This window comes from Phalangium opilio, unplaced genomic scaffold, assembly GCF_054372755.1.
Source record: "Phalangium opilio isolate 3A_F unplaced genomic scaffold, DU_Popi_V2 ptg001675l_1, whole genome shotgun sequence".
Taxonomy (NCBI): domain Eukaryota; kingdom Metazoa; phylum Arthropoda; class Arachnida; order Opiliones; family Phalangiidae; genus Phalangium; species Phalangium opilio.
The window spans coordinates 1,971,378-1,984,890 of NW_028324261.1; the positions used below are offsets into that span (position 1 = coordinate 1,971,378).

At 48.0% G+C, this 13,513-nt stretch overlaps 4 non-coding genes across 4 annotated transcripts; all 4 read right to left on the reverse strand.

Annotated features, from left to right (window-relative positions):
- Positions 1–1,017: 1,017 nt before the first annotated feature.
- Positions 1,018–1,090, reverse strand: TRNAH-AUG (transfer RNA histidin (anticodon AUG)). The gene has a single exon. It is a non-coding gene; the product is annotated as a tRNA-His (tRNA).
- A 2,953-nt stretch (positions 1,091–4,043) lies between these two features.
- Positions 4,044–4,116, reverse strand: TRNAH-AUG (transfer RNA histidin (anticodon AUG)). Its single transcript has one exon. It is a non-coding gene; the product is annotated as a tRNA-His (tRNA).
- Positions 4,117–6,632: 2,516 nt separating this feature from the next.
- TRNAI-GAU (transfer RNA isoleucine (anticodon GAU)) lies at positions 6,633–6,705 on the reverse strand. Its single transcript has one exon. It is a non-coding gene; the product is annotated as a tRNA-Ile (tRNA).
- Positions 6,706–8,782: 2,077 nt separating this feature from the next.
- TRNAH-AUG (transfer RNA histidin (anticodon AUG)) lies at positions 8,783–8,855 on the reverse strand. The gene has a single exon. It is a non-coding gene; the product is annotated as a tRNA-His (tRNA).
- Positions 8,856–13,513: the final 4,658 nt, after the last annotated feature.

The following is a 13,513-nucleotide window of genomic DNA, read 5'->3' on the forward strand; positions in this document are numbered from 1 at the left end:
TACGCTCGAACCACCAACCTTTCGGTTAACAGCCGAACGCGCTAACCTTTGCGCCACGGAAGCCCAAATATTAAATGGTCGTCAGGTATTGTGGAAAACCCTCGACTTTTTACGTCACATCTGAGACATCACAACACCGCTCCCGGGTACGCTCGAACCACCAACCTTTTGAATAACAGTTGAGCGCGCAAACCATTGCGCCACGGAAGCCCAAAAATTAAATGTTCGTCAGGTATTGTGGAAAAACTCTGACTTTTTACGTCACATCTGAGACCTCACAACACCGCTCCCGGATGGGCACGAACCACCAACCTTTCGGTTAACAGCCGAACGCGCTAACCATTGCGCCACGGACGCCCAAAAATTAAATGGTCGTCAGGTATTGTGGGAAAATTTGGGTTTTTACGTTACATTACAGATCCCACAACACCGCTCCCGGGTGGGCTCGAACCACCAACCTTTCGATTAACAGCTGGACGCGCTAATTATTGCGCCACGGAAGCCCGAAAATGAAATGTTCGTCAGGTATTGTGGAAAAACTCTGACATTTTACGTAACATCTGAGACGTCACAACACCGCTCCCGGATGGGCTCGAACCACCAACCTCTCGGTTAACAGCCGAACGCGCTAACCATTGCGCCACGGACGCCCAAAAATGAAATGTTCGTCAGGTATTGAGGTAAAACTTAGGCTATTTACGTTACATTTGAGATCCCAAAACACCGCTCCCGGGTGGGCTCGAACCACCAACCTATTGGTTAAAAGCCGAACGCGCTAACAATTGAGCCACGGAAGCTCAGAAAATAAATGGTTATCACGTATTATGGAAAAGTTTGACTTTTCACGCTACATCTGAGACCTCACAACACCGCTCCCGGATGGGCTCGAACCACCAACCTTTCGATTAACAGCTGAGCGCGCTAACCATTGCGCCACGGAAGCCCAAAAATTAAATGTTCGTCAGGTATTGTGGAAAAACTCTGACTTTTTACGTCACATCTGAGACCTCACAACACCGCTCCCGGATGGGCACGAACCACCAACCTTTCGGTTCATAGCCGAACGCGCTAACCAATGCGCTACGGAAACCCAAAAATTCAATGGTCGTCAGGTATTGTGGAAAAACTTTGGTTTTTACGTTACATTTGAGATCCCACAACACCGGTCCCGGGTGGGCTCGAACCACCAACCTATTGGTTAACAGCCGAACGCGCTAACAATTAAGCCACGGAAGCTCAGAAATTAAATGGTTATCACGTATTGTGGAAATTTTTGAATTTTTATGCTACATCTGAGACCCCACAACACCGCTCCCGGGTGGGCTCGAACCACCAACCTATTGGTTAACAGCCGAACGCGCTAACCATTGAGCCACGGAAGCTCAGGAATTAAATGGTTGTCCCGTATTGTGGAAAAGTTTTGACTTTTTACGCTACATCTGGGACCCCACAACACCTCTCCCGGGTGGGCTCGAACCACCCACCTTTCGGTTAACTGCTGAACGCACTAACCATTGCGCCACGGAAGCCCAAAAATTAAATGTTCGTCAGTTATTGTGGAAAAACTCTGACATTTTACGTTATATCTGAGACCTCACAGCACCGCTCCCGGGAGGGCTCAAACCACCACTCTTTTGAATAACAGCTGAACGCGCTAACCATTGCGCCACGGAAGCCCAAAAATTGAATGGTCGTCAGGTATTGTGGAAAAACCTTGACTTTTTACGCCACATCTGAGACCTCACAACACCGATTTCGGGTGGGCTCGAACCACCAACTTACTGGTTAACAGCCGAACGCGCTAACCATTGAGCCACGGAAGTTCAGAAATTATATGGTTGTCTCGTATTGTGGAAAAACTCTGACTTTCTACGTCACATCTGAGACCTCACAACACCGCTCCCGGGAGGGCTTAAACCACCAGCTTTTGAATAACAGCTGAACGGGCTAACCATTGCGCCACGGAAGCCCAAATATTAAACGGTCGTCAGGTATTGTGGAAAACTCTTGACTTTTACGTCACATCTGAGACCTCACAACACCGCTCCCGGATGGGCTCGAACCACCAACCTTTCGGTTAACAGCCGAACGCGCCAACCATTGAGCCACGGAAGCTCAGTAATTAAATGGTTGTCAGGTATTGTGGAGAAACCTTGACTTTTTACGCCACATCTGAGACCTCACAACACCGGTTTCAGGTGGGCTCGAACCACCAACTTACTGGTTAACAGCCGAACGCGCTAACCATTGAGCCACGGAAGTTCAGAAATTATATGGTTGTCTCGTATTGTGGAAAAACTCTGACTTTTTACGTTACATCTGAGACCCCACAAAACGCTCCCGGTGGGGCTCGAACCACCAACCTTTAGAATAACAGCTGAGCGCACTAACCATTGCGCCACGGAAGCCCAAAAATTAAATGTTCGTCAGGTATTGTGGAAAAACTCTGACTTTTCACGTTACATCTGAGACACCACAAAACGCTCCCGGATGGGCTCGAACCACCAAACTTTCGGTTCGTCAGTTATTGTGGAAAACGTTTGACTTTTTACGTTACATCTGAGACCTCACAACACCGCTCCCAGATGGGCTCGAACCACCAACCTATTGGTTAACAGCCGAACGCGCTAACCATTGAGCCACGGAAGTTCAGAAATTAAATTTTTGTCCCGTATTGTGAAAAAGTTTTGACTTTTTACGCTACATCTGAGACCCCACAACACCTCTCCTGGTTGGGCTCGAAACACCAACCTTTCGGTTAACTGCTGAACGCGCTAACCATTGCGCCACGGAAGCCCAAATATTAAATGGTCGTCAGGTATTGTGGAAAAACCTCGACTTTTTACGTCACATCTGAGACATCACAACACCGCTCCCGGGTACGCTCGAACCACCAACCTTTCGGTTAACAGCCGAACGCGCTAACCTTTGCGCCACGGAAGCCCAAATATTAAATGGTCGTCAGGTATTGTGGAAAACCCTCGACTTTTTACGTCACATCTGAGACATCACAACACCGCTCCCGGGTACGCTCGAACCACCAACCTTTTGAATAACAGTTGATTGCGCAAACCATTGCGCCACGGAAGCCCAAAAATTAAATGTTCGTCAGGTATTGTGGAAAAACTCTGACTTTTTACGTCACATCTGAGACCTCACAACACCGCTCCCGGATGGGCACGAACCACCAACCTTTCGGTTAACAGCCGAACGCGCTAACCATTGCGCCACGGACGCCCAAAAATTAAATGGTCGTCAGGTATTGTGGGAAAATTTGGGTTTTTACGTTACATTACAGATCCCACAACACCGCTCCCGGGTGGGCTCGAACCACCAACCTTTCGATTAACAGCTGGACGCGCTAATTATTGCGCCACGGAAGCCCAAAAATGAAATGTTCGTCAGGTATTGTGGAAAAACTCTGACATTTTACGTAACATCTGAGACGTCACAACACCGCTCCCGGATGGGCTCGAACCACCAACCTCTCGGTTAACAGCCGAACGCGCTAACCATTGCGCCACGGACGCCCAAACATGAAATGTTCGTCAGGTATTGAGGTAAAACTTAGGCTATTTACGTTACATTTGAGATCCCAAAACACCGCTCCCGGGTGGGCTCGAACCACCAACCTATTGGTTAAAAGCCGAACGCGCTAACAATTGAGCCACGGAAGCTCAGAAAATAAATGGTTATCACGTATTATGGAAAAGTTTGACTTTTCACGCTACATCTGAGACCTCACAACACCGCTCCCGGATGGGCTCGAACCACCAACCTTTCGATTAACAGCCGAACGCGCTAACCATTCGCCACGGACGCCCAAAAATTAAATGGTCATCAGGTATTGTGGAAAAACTCTGACATTTTACGTTACATCTGAGACGTCACAACACCTCTCCCGGATGAGCTCGAACCACCAACCTATTGGTTAACAGCCGAACGCGCTAACCATTGCGCCACTGAAGCCCAAAAATTAAATTTTCGTCAGGTATTGTGGAAAAACTCTGACTTTTTACGTCACATCTGAGACCTCACAACACCGCTCCCGGATGGGCACGAACCACCAACCTTTCGGTTCATAGCCGAACGCGCTAACCAATGCGCTACGGAAACCCAAAAATTCAATGGTCGTCAGGTATTGTGGAAAAACTTTGGTTTTTACGTTACATTTGAGATCCCACAACACCGGTCCCGGGTGGGCTCGAACCACCAACCTATTGGTTAACAGCCGAACGCGCTAACAATTAAGCCACGGAAGCTCAGAAATTAAATGGTTATCACGTATCGTGGAAAAGTTTTGAATTTTTATGCTACATCTGAGACCCCACAACACCGCTCCCGGGTGGGCTCGAACCACCAACCTATTGGTTAACAGCCGAACGCGCTAACCATTGAGCCACGGAAGCTCAGGAATTAAATGGTTGTCCCGTATTGTGGAAAAGTTTTGACTTTTTACGCTACATCTGGGACCCCACAACACCTCTCCCGGGTGGGCTCGAACCACCCACCTTTCGGTTAACTGCTGAACGCACTAACCATTGCGCCACGGAAGCCCAAAAATTAAATGTTCGTCAGTTATTGTGGAAAAACTCTGACATTTTACGTTACATCTGAGACCTCACAGCACCGCTCCCGGGAGGGCTCAAACCACCACTCTTTTGAATAACAGCTGAACGCGCTAACCATTGCGCCACGGAAGCCCAAAAATTGAATGGTCGTCAGGTATTGTGGAAAAACGTTGACTTTTTACGCCACATCTGAGACCTCACAACACCGATTTCGGGTGGGCTCGAACCACCAACTTACTGGTTAACAGCCGAACGCGCTAACCATTGAGCCACGGAAGTTCAGAAATTATATGGTTGTCTCGTATTGTGGAAAAACTCTGACTTTTTACGTTACATCTGAGACCCCACAAAACGTTCCCGGAGGGGCTCGAACCACCAACCTTTAGAATAACAGCTGAGCGCACTAACCATTGCGCCACGGAAGCCCAACTATTAAACGGTCGTCAGGTATTGTGGAAAACTCTTGACTTTTACGTCACATCTGAGACCTTACAACACCGCTCCCGGATGGGCTCGAACCACCAACCTTTCGGTTAACAGCCGAACGCGCCAACCATTGAGCCACGGAAGCTCAGTAATTAAATGGTTGTCAGGTATTGTGGAGAAACCTTGACTTTTTACGCCACATCTGAGACCCCACAACACCGGTTTCGGGTGGGCTCGAACCACCAACTTACTGGTTAACAGCCGAACGCGCTAACCATTGAGCCACGGAAGTTCAGAAATTATATGGTTGTCTCGTATTGTGGAAAAACTCTGACTTTTTACGTTACATCTGAGACCCCACAAAACGCTCCCGGAGGGGCTCGAACCACCAACCTTTAGAATAACAGCTGAGCGCACTAACCATTGCGCCACGGAAGCCCAAAAATTAAATGTTCGTCAGGTATTGTGGAAAAACTCTGACTTTTCACGTTACATCTGAGACACCACAAAACGCTCCCGGATGGGCTCGAACCACCAAACTTTCGGTTCGTCAGTTATTGTGGAAAACGTTTGACTTTTTACGTTACATCTGAGACCTCACAACACCGCTCCCAGATGGGCTCGAACCACCAACCTATTGGTTAACAGCCGAACGCGCTAACCATTGAGCCACGGAAGTTCAGAAATTAAATGTTCGTCAGTTATTGTGGAAAAACTATGACATTTTACGTTACATCTGAGACGTCACAACACTTCTCCCGGATGGGCTCGAACCACCAACCTATTGGTTAACAGCCGAACGCGCTAACCAGTGAGCCCCAGAAGCTCAGAAATTAAATGGTTGTTAGGTATTGTGGATAAGTTATGACTTTTTACGTTACATCTGAGACCCTACAGCACCTCTCCCAGGTGGGCTCGAACCACCAACCTTTCGGTCAACAGCCGAACGCGCTAACCATTGCGCCAAGGAAGCCCAAAAATTAAATGGTAGTCAGGTATTGTGGAAAAACTTTGGCTTTCTACGTTACATTTGAGATCCCACAACACCGCTCCCGGGTGGGCTCGAACCACCAACCTTTCGATTAATAGCTGGACGCGCTAATTATTGCGCCACGGAAGCCCAAAAATTAAATGTTCGTCAGGTATTGTGGAAAAACTCTGACATTTTACGTAACATTTGAGACGTCACAACACGGCTCCCGGATGGGCTCGAACCACCAACCTTTCGGTTAACAGCCGATCGCGCTAACCATTGCGCCACGGACGCCCAAAAATTAAATGGTCGTCAGGTATTGTGGAAGAACTTTGGCTTTTTACGTTACATTAGAGATCCAACAACAACGCTCCCGGGTGGGCTCGAACCACCAACCTTTCGGTTAACAGCCGAACGCGCTAACCATTGCGCAACGGAAGCCCAAATATTAAAAGGTCGTCAGTTATTGTGGAAAATCCTTGACTTTTTACGTCACATTTGCGACCTCACAACACCGCTCCCGGAAGGGCTCAAACCACCAGTCTTTTGAATAACAGCTGAACGCGCTAACCATTGCGCCACGGAAGCCCAAAATTTAAATGGTCGTCAGGTGCTGTGGAAAAACTATGACATTTTACGTTACATCTGAGACCTCACAACACCGCTCCCGGATGGGCTCGAACCACCAACCTATTGGTTATCAGCCGAACGCGCTAACCATTGAGCCACGGAAGCTCAGTAATTAATTGGTTGTCAGGTATTGTGGAGAAACTCTGACTTTTTACATTATATCTGAGACCCCACAAAACGCTCCCAGGTGGGCTCGAACCACCAACCTTTCGGTCAACAGCCGAACGCGCTAACCATTGCGCCAAGGAAGCCCAAAAATTAAATGGTAGTCAGGTATTGTGGAAAAACTTTGGCTTTCTACGTTACATTTGAGATCCCACAACACCGCTCCCGGGTGGGCTCGAACCACCAACCTTTCGATTAATAGCTGGACGCGCTAATTATTGCGCCACGGAAGCCCAAAAATTAAATGTTCGTCAGGTATTGTGGAAAAACTCTGACATTTTACGTAACATTTGAGACGTCACAACACGGCTCCCGGATGGGCTCGAACCACCAACCTTTCGGTTAACAGCCGATCGCGCTAACCATTGCGCCACGGACGCCCAAAAATTAAATGGTCGTCAGGTATTGTGGGAGAACTTTGGCTTTTTACGTTACATTAGAGATCCAACAACAACGCTCCCGGGTGGGCTCGAACCACCAACCTTTCGGTTAACAGCCGAACGCGCTAACCATTGCGCAACGGAAGCCCAAATATTAAAAGGTCGTCAGTTATTGTGGAAAATCCTTGACTTTTTACGTCACATTTGCGACCTCACAACACCGCTCCCGGAAGGGCTCAAACCACCAACCTTTTGAATAACAGCTGAGCGCACTAACCATTGCGCCATGGAAGCCCAAAAATTAAATGTTCGTCAGGTATTGTGGAAAAACTCTGACTTTTCACGTTACACCTGAGACACCACAAAACGCTCCCGTATGGGCTCGAACCACCAAACTTTCGGTTCGTCAGTTATTGTGGAAAACGTTTGACTTTTTACGTTACATCTGAGACCTCACAACACCGCTCCCAGATGGGCTCGAACCACCAACCTATTGGTTAACAGCCGAACGCGCTAACCATTGAGCCACGGAAGTTCAGAAATTAAATGTTTGTCCCGTATTGTGAAAAAGTTTTGACTTTTTACGCTACATCTGAGACCCCACAACACCTCTCCTGGTTGGGCTCGAAACACCAACCTTTCGGTTAACTGCTGAACGCGCTAACCATTGCGCCACGGAAGCCCAAATATTAAATGGTCGTCAGGTATTGTGGAAAAACCTCGACTTTTTACGTCACATCTGAGACATCACAACACCGCTCCCGGGTACGCTCGAACCACCAACCTTTCGGTTAACAGCCGAACGCGCTAACCTTTGCGCCACGGAAGCCCAAATATTAAATGGTCGTCAGGTATTGTGGAAAACCCTCGACTTTTTACGTCACATCTGAGACATCACAACACCCCTCCCGGGTACGCTCGAACCACCAACCTTTTGAATAACAGTTGAGCGCGCAAACCATTGCGCCACGGAAGCCCAAAAATTAAATGTTCGTCAGGTATTGTGGAAAAACTCTGACTTTTTACGTCACATCTGAGACCTCACAACACCGCTCCCGGATGGGCACGAACCACCAACCTTTCGGTTAACAGCCGAACGCGCTAACCATTGCGCCACGGACGCCCAAAAATTAAATGGTCGTCAGGTATTGTGGGAAAATTTGGGTTTTTACGTTACATTACAGATCCCACAACACCGCTCCCGGGTGGGCTCGAACCACCAACCTTTCGATTAACAGCTGGACGCGCTAATTATTGCGCCACGGAAGCCCAAAAATGAAATGTTCGTCAGGTATTGTGGAAAAACTCTGACATTTTACGTAACATCTGAGACGTCACAACACCGCTCCCGGATGGGCTCGAACCACCAACCTCTCGGTTAACAGCCGAACGCGCTAACCATTGCGCCACTGAAGCCCAAAAATTAAATTTTCGTCAGGTATTGAGGTAAAACTTTGACTTTTTACTTCACATCTGAGACCTCACAACACCGCTCCCGGATGGGCTCGAACCACCAACCTTTCGATTAACAGCTGAGCGCGCTAACCATTGCGCCACGGAAGCCCAAAAATTAAATGTTCTTCAGGTATTGTGGAAAAACTCTGACTTTTTACGTCACATCTGAGACCTCACAACACCGCTCCCGGATGGGCACGAACCACCAACCTTTCGGTTCATAGCCGAACGCGCTAACCAATGCGCTACGGAAACCCAAAAATTCAATGGTCGTCAGGTATTGTGGAAAAACCTTGACTTTTTACGCCACATCTGAGACCTCACAACACCGATTTCGGGTGGGCTCGAACCACCAACTTACTGGTTAACAGCCGAACGCGCTAACCATTGAGCCACGGAAGTTCAGAAATTATATATTTGTCTCGTATTGTGGAAAAACTCTGACTTTCTACGTCACATCTGAGACCTCACAACACCGCTCCCGGGAGGGCTTAAACCACCAGCTTTTGAATAACAGCTGAACGCGCTAACCATTGCGCCACGGAAGCCCAAATATTAAACGGTCGTCAGGTATTGTGGAAAACTCTTGACTTATACGTCACATCTGAGACCTCACAACACCGCTCCCGGATGGGCTCGAACCACCAACCTTTCGGTTAACAGCCGAACGCGCTAACCATTGCGCCACGGAAGCCCAAATATTAAATGGTCGTCAGGTATTGTGGAAAAACCGCGACTTTTTACGTCACATCTAAGACATCACAACTCCGCTCCCGGGTACGCTCGAACCACCAACCTTTTGAATAACAGTTGAGCGCGCTAACCATTGCGACACGGAAGCCCAAAAATTAAATGTTCGTCAGGTATTGTGGAAAAACTCTGATTTTTACGTCACATCTGAGACCTCACAACACCGCTCCAGGATGGGCACGAACCACCAACCTTTCGGTTCATAGCCGAACGCGCTAACCAATGCGCCACGGAAACCCAAAAATTCAATGGTCGTCAGGTATTGTGGAAAAACTTTGGTTTTTACGTTACATTTGAGATCCCACAACACCGGTCCCGGGTGGGCTCGAACCACCAACCTATTGGTTAACAGCCGAACGCGCTAACAATTAAGCCACGGAAGCTCAGAAATTAAATGGTTATCACGTATTGTGGAAAAGTTTTGAATTTTTATGCTACATCTGAGACCCCGCAACACCGCTCCCGGGTGGGCTCGAACCACCAACCTATTGGTTAACAGCCGAACGCGCTAACCATTGAGCCACGGAAGCTCAGGAATTAAATGGTTGTCCCGTATTGTGGAAAAGTTTTGACTTTTTACGCTACATCTGAGACCCCACAACACCTCTCCCGGGTGGGCTCAAACCACCAACCTTTCGGTTAACTGCTGAACGCACTAACCATTGCTCCACGGAAGCCCAAAAATTAAATGTTCGTCAGTTATTGTGGAAAAACTCTGACATTTTACGTTACATCTGAGACCTCACAGCACCGCTCCCGGGAGGGCTCAAACCACCACTCTTTTGAATAACAGCTGAACGCGCTAACCATTGCGCCACGGAAGCCCAAAAATTGAATGGTCGTCAGGTATTGTGGAAAAATCTTGACTTTTTACGCCACATCTGAGACCTCACAACACCGGTTTCGGGTGGGCTAGAACCACCAACTTACTGGTTAACAGCCGAACGCGCTAACCATTGAGCCACGGAAGTTCAGAAATTATATGGTTGTCTCGTATTGTGGAAAAACTCTGACTTTTTACGTCACATCTGAGACCTTACAACACCGCTCCCGGGAGGGCTTAAACCACAAGCTTTTGAATAACAGCTGAACGCGCTAACCATTGCGCCACGGAAGCCCAAATATTAAATGGTCGTCAGGTATTGTGGAAAACTCTTGACTTTTTACATCACATCTGAGACCTCACAACACCGCTCCCGGATGGGCTCGAACCACCAACCTTTCGGTTAACAGCCGAACGCGCCAACCATTGCGCCATGGAAGCTAGAAACTTATATGGTCGTCAGGTATTGTGGAAAACTCTTGACTTTTTACGTCACATCTGAGACCTCACAACACCTCTCCCGGGTGGGCTCGAACCACCAAACTTTCGGTTATCAGCTGTACGAGCTAACCATTGAGCCACGGAAATTCAGAAATTAAATGTTTGTCCCGTATTGTGGAAAAGTTTTGACTTTTTACGCTACATCTGAGACCCCACAACGCCTCTCCTGGGTGGGCTCGAAACACCAACCTTTCGGTTAACTGCTGAACGCGCTAACCATTGCTCCACGGAAGCCCAAATATTAAATGTTCGTCAGTTATTGTGGAAAAACTATGACATTTTACGTTACATCTGAGACCTCACAACACCGCTTTCGGGTGGGCTCGAACCACTAACCTTTCGGTTAACAGCCGAACGCGCTAACCATTGCGCCACGGAAGCCCAAATATTAAATGGTCGTCAGGTATTGTGGAAAAACCTCGACTTTTTACGTCACATCTGTGACATCACAACACCACTCCCGGGTACGCTCGAACCACCAACCTTTTGAATAACAGTTGAGCGCGCTAACCATTGCGCCACGGAAGCCCAAATATTAAATGTTTGTCAGGTATTGTGGAAAAACTCTGACTTTTTACGTCACATATGAGACCTCACAACACCGCTCCCGGATGGGCACGAACCACCAACCTTTCAATTCATAGCCGAAAGCGCTAACCAATGCTGCACGGAAACCCAAAAATTAAATGGTTGTCAGGTATTGTGGAAAAACTTTGGTTTTTACGTTACATTTGAGATCCCACAACACCGGTCCCGGGTGGGCTAGAACCACCAACCTATTGGTTATCAGCCGAACGCGCTAACCATTGAGCCACGGAAGCTCAGTAATTAATTGGTTGTCAGGTATTGTGGAGAAACTCTGACTTTTTACATTATATCTGAGACCCCACAAAACGCTCCCAGGTGGGCTCGAACCACCAACCTTTCGGTCAACAGCCGAACGCGCTAACCATTGCGCCAAGGAAGCCCAAAAATTAAATGGTAGTCAGGTATTGTGGAAAAACTTTGGCTTTCTACGTTACATTTGAGATCCCACAACACCGCTCCCGGGTGGGCTCGAACCACCAACCTTTCGATTAATAGCTGGACGCGCTAATTATTGCGCCACGGAAGCCCAAAAATTAAATGTTCGTCAGGTATTGTGGAAAAACTCTGACATTTTACGTAACATTTGAGACGTCACAACACGGCTCCCGGATGGGCTCGAACCACCAACCTTTCGGTTAACAGCCGATCGCGCTAACCATTGCGCCACGGACGCCCAAAAATTAAATGGTCGTCAGGTATTGTGGGAGAACTTTGGCTTTTTACGTTACATTAGAGATCCAACAACAACGCTCCCGGGTGGGCTCGAACCACCAACCTTTCGGTTAACAGCCGAACGCGCTAACCATTGCGCAACGGAAGCCGAAATATTAAAAGGTCGTCAGTTATTGTGGAAAATCCTTGACTTTTTACGTCACATTTGCGACCTCACAACACCGCTCCCGGAAGGGCTCAAACCACCAACCTTTTGAATAACAGCTGAGCGCACTAACCATTGCGCCATGGAAGCCCAAAAATTAAATGTTCGTCAGGTATTGTGGAAAAACTCTGACTTTTCACGTTACACCTGAGACACCACAAAACGCTCCCGTATGGGCTCGAACCACCAAACTTTCGGTTCGTCAGTTATTGTGGAAAACGTTTGACTTTTTACGTTACATCTGAGACCTCACAACACCGCTCCCAGATGGGCTCGAACCACCAACCTATTGGTTAACAGCCGAACGCGCTAACCATTGAGCCACGGAAGTTCAGAAATTAAATGTTTGTCCCGTATTGTGAAAAAGTTTTGACTTTTTACGCTACATCTGAGACCCCACAACAACTCTCCTGGTTGGGCTCGAAACACCAACCTTTCGGTTAACTGCTGAACGCGCTAACCATTGCGCCACGGAAGCCCAAATATTAAATGGTCGTCAGGTATTGTGGAAAAACCTCGACTTTTTACGTCACATCTGAGACATCACAACACCGCTCCCGGGTACGCTCGAACCACCAACCTTTCGGTTAACAGCCGAACGCGCTAACCTTTGCGCCACGGAAGCCCAAATATTAAATGGTCGTCAGGTATTGTGGAAAACCCTCGACTTTTTACGTCACATCTGAGACATCACAACACCCCTCCCGGGTACGCTCGAACCACCAACCTTTTGAATAACAGTTGAGCGCGCAAACCATTGCGCCACGGAAGCCCAAAAATTAAATGTTCGTCAGGTATTGTGGAAAAACTCTGACTTTTTACGTCACATCTGAGACCTCACAACACCGCTCCCGGATGGGCACGAACCACCAACCTTTCGGTTAACAGCCGAACGCGCTAACCATTGCGCCACGGACGCCCAAAAATTAAATGGTCGTCAGGTATTGTGGGAAAATTTGGGTTTTTACGTTACATTACAGATCCCACAACACCGCTCCCGGGTGGGCTCGAACCACCAACCTTTCGATTAACAGCTGGACGCGCTAATTATTGCGCCACGGAAGCCCAAAAATGAAATGTTCGTCAGGTATTGTGGAAAAACTCTGACATTTTACGTAACATCTGAGACGTCACAACACCGCTCCCGGATGGGCTCGAACCACCAACCTCTCGGTAAACAGCCGAACGCGCTAACCATTGCGCCACTGAAGCCCAAAAATTAAATTTTCGTCAGGTATTGAGGTAAAACTTTGACTTTTTACTTCACATCTGAGACCTCACAACACCGCTCCCGGATGGGCTCGAACCACCAACCTTTCGATTAACAGCTGAGCGCGCTAACCATTGCGCCACGGAAGCCCAAAAATTAAATGT